The sequence below is a fragment of the Dermacentor variabilis genome, chromosome 10, assembly GCF_050947875.1.
Source record: "Dermacentor variabilis isolate Ectoservices chromosome 10, ASM5094787v1, whole genome shotgun sequence".
NCBI lineage: Eukaryota > Metazoa > Arthropoda > Arachnida > Ixodida > Ixodidae > Dermacentor > Dermacentor variabilis.
Window position 1 is genome coordinate 12469429 of NC_134577.1, and position 5881 is coordinate 12475309.

A 5881-nucleotide genomic window follows, 5' to 3' on the forward strand; every position below is an offset into this window, starting at 1 on the left:
GTTGCGTTCTGTCACTTCTGTCCAAAGTGGATGCACAGGTGTGACCACGGGTGCATTAACCTTGGCAAGAACATTGCATCTCACAGAGCTCGTCATTAGCCATTTTGCCATGCAGTCATAAAGTGGCTCTTAGAATAAATAGTTCTGGAAACAGTTATGTGTATTGAACACAGCTGTGAAAGCATTGTGCCCATTTGGGGCGCGGTTGGTATACAGTCGCAAATGGCTGCAAAAATCTTTTCTGTGAAGTAATGCCTTCCGACTTGAGGGCACTTGGTCAGCTCCACCTTTGCTGAGACTGCTGTATAATATACATTGCATTAACAAAATCATATACATCCAATGCGCAGAGGCAGAAACATGCAATCACCCATTAGCAAGATCCTGTACCCACAAGAAGTCGCATTCTGCATTTTGAGGTGAATCAGATCAAGGAGAAAGTTGGTCGGTGTTTTTGTGTTTGTTTAGGGCTTTCGTAAATAGAATTAGATATGAGAAAGTTGGTTTCCAACCTGCAAGATCGTCTTTCGCACAGACCACATAACTTAGAAGAGTTATGGACTGCGCTATAGTTGGTAATTTCTTCTGGTAAATAATACAGTCGACTCCTGTTAATTCGACCTCTCGCCTAATTCAAACTCACTGGAAGGTCGGGCCGAGAAACTGTACATTGCTGTGGAAAGAAAACTGGTTCGATCGCGAGAGAATGCCACTTCGGCAACTTCGGCTCTCATCCGTGCAGCACTTAGTAAAAGCTACAAAATAAAAAGAAGTGACAGTGACGTTTCACTTCGTAAACGCGGGTTACACGCAAGCATGTGAGCGCCATTTCTATATTGCCACAAGCATAACAGTTGGCTGTGTAGTGAGTTTGCCGCTTCTGCAGAAGCTGAGGCCGACGAAGGTGCAGTCTCAGTGAAGGTGTCGTACGGGAACTGTCTGCTTCGATTAGGTGAAACCTAATAGTTTTTGTTATACTTATAATAACGCGACTACATAATTGCAATAACAGTTATTTGGACACTCCAGGCTCATTCTTGCCATTGTCGTCGCCGCGGTGTTCTGTATAAAATGCAAGGGCAATAACGTCGTCCTCGCGCGCCGTATGCTGAATGCGCGAGTGAAAGCGCGCGCAAGGGAGTAAATCGGGAAGGAAGCGTGCCGTCTTCCGTCGCACGCTAGGTTCCGGGGTTAGGGGGGACGGCGTTGTATTCCGGCAGCAGTTGCGTATTCCGCGGCCGCGCGCGCCCTACCTCGAAAGCGATCTGTGTTGAGGTCGGAGTCTAGGCGCTTCGATGACTCATACCTTTGTGCGTGTTGCGTTCACGCCGCTCAGTTTGCGTTGAAGCAATAGACAGCACGAAGGTCACTTCGCTCGCTGCTGTGCGGTGGAGTCGAGGTGCGTCGACGGCTAATACCTTTGTGCGTGCTTTGTTCTCGTCACGAGACGAGCCCGGTACCCCCATAACGCACATGCAACCAGTAGCAACTGCCAGGGGAGGTAAACCGAAAGCCCGGTCCACTTAGCGCGCCTCCGCCTACTGTTCTCCTCCGCGACGCTTCCCCTCTGTCTCCTTGACCGCTTCGCTGAACGCCACCTAGAATTTCCTCTAGGTGGCGACGCTTTGCCGCGCACACAGCGCACTCCTGCGTACTTCCCCGGCGCGCGATTCTCTTCTCCACCTCCAGGCGTCTTCCTTTTCCGGCGCTCGCTATCTTCGCGGCTTCAAACATCGCATCGTCGATTTCGCTGGCGAGCCATCTACACTTGCGCGTAAAGTTTAGCACTGCTTCCCTGTGCGATGATGGTGGCAACAGCAACGCGACCTGTAGTGATGATGACTACTTGCCCTGTGACCTGGGCGGTGTTCCTTTAAAGATCTTTGCCAATGGCGCCAGCAGTTTTGAGGTCTGTGGACCACTGACGAGCCACGATATGTATAGTTATTGCAATACTGCATTGAAGTAGTAAAATCAATAAGAAATGACCAGAAGTAGTTCATTTTGCCGCAGTTTGTTAATGCGACCTTTCGGATAATTCGACTAGAACTCGCGGTTTAGCGAGGGCCGAATTAATTGATGGAGTCGAGTGTATATGGTTATCACGGGAAAGCAGGTTACGGCAAGATATCCGCGTCTACCGTAATCTTGTCATGTACACTGCATTGGTGGTTTAACACTAGTACTGAGTCGCATAACGCACCGCTCAGTTCTTTGGGCTCCTAAGCACAAGATCCTGGTTTGGACATCCGCTTGCAGCGGCCGCATTTGGATGGGCGCGGAATGCAAAAGCGTTCATTTAGACGTTGAAGAAGCCCATGTGGTCAAAGTTAATCCAGACGCCTGCTCTACGGCGTCTCCTATGAACCCTACTTTGCGTTGGGGCGGAAAATACCCTATGGATCAACAGCGGTGCCAAGTTGCGTACATAAACGCTTTTTTTTTTCAAACAGGTATGTTGAAAATATTCATTAGAAAATTCCAATGTTCAAGTTCGCTAGTTTTCATCCGCCGCGGTGGCTTAGTGGCTACCTAGCTTAGCATACGGTCGTGGGATCAAATCCCTGTCGCGGCGGCCGCATTTCGATGGGGCGACACGCAAAAACACCCGTATCCCGTGCATTGGTGGCACATTCAAGATCCCCTGGTGGTTATAATTAATCCAGAATCGCCCACGACGGCATGCCACATAATCAAATAGTGGTTCTGGAACGAAAAACCTCAGAATTCAGTCTAGCTAATGTTTAGGTCAATCTGTAACCTGCATGTTGCAACCGCATAAAGGAAACTGGACAAATATGCAATCATACTCGCCTGGCAAAATGGTTCTAGAGCCAGTTTCAATACTGAACCGTCGACGCACATTGTAGCATATATCCCGAAGTATGCTACAATATGCGTTGACGGTTCGGTTAGTTTTGTGCTACTGTGCTCGAAGATGCTTGTCGGGTTAACGATATTAACTGAAATACCAGTGTGTCTTGTACATTTCGTAGACTCGCATTTCGAAAGTTGATCGCGTTTGTAGGAATGCATGATTGGCAGTGCAACGAAGACGGAAGATTGACAAGCTCAAAATTCAAGCTAAAGTTTTTTCCAGACGAAAAGCACATTTTGTTACTCGCCGTCACGAAATAAAACATCAAAGCAAAACAAGCCACGGTGCATGCGCCCTCAGAACACCAGAACATCGAAGCATTACAATTCACATCGCTGCGCCCTCACAAAATAAAGTTAAAAAAAAGAAAAGCGAAGGCAGAACACGCCACAGCGCATGGGCCTCCACTGAAGCAGGGACTGTATCGAGTTGATATGTAACAGTACTTCCGCAGGAATGCCGGTTCAGTGTTTTGTAGGGTTAATGAATGATGGTTAATATACGTGGCGCCATCTTTAAGCGCACTTAACATTCTTGGGGTACTTCACGCATTTTCCAGTGCCTGTCTGTCTATCCGCCTATATCTATCTGTAGCCGCTTTCCCGCCAGCTTGGGTCACTGGGTTGTCCATGGTCTAATGGGTGGAGCATTCGGCTGTTAGTGCTGAGGAAATCGGGTTCGAAACTAACTGCCCGACTGCCTTGGGTCACAGGGTATGTGTCGACCTTCAATTAATGTTTATTACGTCAATTCGGATCACAGATATGTGTCACTGTATATGTACCATTGTATATGTGCCGTTCTTCAATGACAGAAACCATTTTCCCGGCGCAGGGCGTAATCAAACCCGTGTTATATGTAATCAGACAATCTTGACTGGACATATATTAACACGCGCGGTCTTCGCAGCGGCTTCGCTAAGTGGCGTAGCGAGTCAACAGGTAAGCGAGAGAGAGTAACCTGCCTACATACACGCCTCATACATTACGCGTCTCTGCGGTGGCGATACGGTGTGTCGCTACATTGCTTCAATGCTAATCGCATTAACGTCGAAATTCGTCGTGAGATGGGTCCTGCCGAGAGAGAAAGCGAAACAACTGTGGTGCTCCGTGAGCCTAATATTTAGTTGGCGACTGCAGCGCACGCGCCGTAGCTTGTTTTGCTTTGATGTTTTGTTTCGTGACGGGGGGGGGGGGGGGGAGGTAAAAAAAAGTGTGCTTTTCAAACTTTAATATGAAGTTAGCGTTTATCCTGTCGACGTCTTTCGTGTCTGAGTTTTCATTGCGCAGTTAGATAAATCATAATTCGAAGCTGCTGCTAGTCTCGGGATTTCGGTCTGCTATACGCGTGCGGTTTCCCAAATACATATTCTACGATTAAAATCCTGACCCGCCGTGGTTGCTCAGTGGCTATGGTGTTGGGCTGCTGAGCACGAGGTCGCGGGATCGAATCCCGGCCACGGCGGCCGCATTTCGATGGGGGCGAAATGCGAAAACACCCGTGTGCTTAGATTTAGGTGCACGTTAAAGAACCCCAGGTGGTCAAAATTTCCGGAGTCCTCCACTACGGCGTGCCTCATAATCAGAAAGTGGTTTTGGCACGTAAAACCCCAAATATTATTATTATTATTACGATTAAAATCCCTGCATACATTCTAGGTTGTATCACCGCAAGGAACCCAGATAACTGAAGGGCACTCTGGCGACACGTTATACGTAGTTGTCATGAGATTCCGGTCAGCTAGACCCGATAATGCAACGTGAATAAATGGACAGCCCCAAATGAGATACGTGGCTAAATGGCGACAGAGTTGCAACTCCTCTGTGTAAAATCTCTCGCACTTGGGTAGCGACGTTACCATATTAGTTGTCTCGTTTAGAAAGGTAATATTGGACGCACTGCAATATTGCATCGAGAGAGAGAGAAAACAAGGATAGGAAAGTTGAGAGTGGCTGAAATGCGAGGGAGAATCAGAAAGCCTTTGTCCCTATATTTTATTAGCCGAAACAAGGGTACTGTAGTGCCGAATTATGTGCCTATCATCGAAGCAACGGGCGCTCCCACTTCGTTCTTCTGAAATGGTTGCCCTTGTGCTGAGCTTCAAACATCCACTGACAACCTTGACGTCGGCATGTCAGGCCAACTCGCCCAACTATGTGTGCGAACCTGCAAAGTTCCATGAAACTGCCGACTCCTTCCCGTGGGTCCAACTGAGGAAACCGGTGGACTGCTGCCGCGGCGACAGCGCAATGCGACGCGGGTGACGTCAGCACTCGGCCCGCTTCGTTCGTGCCGACGACGGGTCGCCCAAGGGAATTAAGGCAGAACCGGCCCATTGTTCGGAGAGAGAGTCGCCACCACCCGCCCCGTTGGTCTGGTCCGCTCTGGCCGACACTTTTACGCTGTTTTCTGCTATACCTGTACATATTGTATAAAATATTTCGTTTCTTCTTCGCCTGCTCCAAGAGTCCGTCTGTTGTCCTACATCGCAGTCCCAACAGTACATACATGTAATTACAAATATACATACTATTTATTATACGTACCTTACACTATTTTTCCACATAGCTCCCCACAACGGTTCAGACATCTGTCCCATTGCAGCACTAAATTTGAGTCGTCAGTCAGCGACGCACGCGTCTCCCAGAACGCTCATTGTCATGCATGCTTTCACGCCCTTCTGCGACCACCACATCACACTTTTCAAAGCGAAACACCTTTCCCCATACGTTGGCTGCATTTCTCTGTGGATTTCAATGGGCGGTCATCCCTTGCGCGGTCATCCCTTGCTCCATAGAAAATGAATCACACTTCGTTGCTCGTACGCCGTGGACGCGTGAAGCGCAACCGCCATCTCCAACTGCTGACAGCAGCGCCGTGCCGCGGAGCTACCGGCAGATAAGGCTAGGCCGGTCCAAGAAAGAAATGTCCTCTGCTGGGAATAGATATGCTGCCTTCGCATTTACAGCCGTAATTTGGCTAAAAAAATAGGGGCAAAGACTT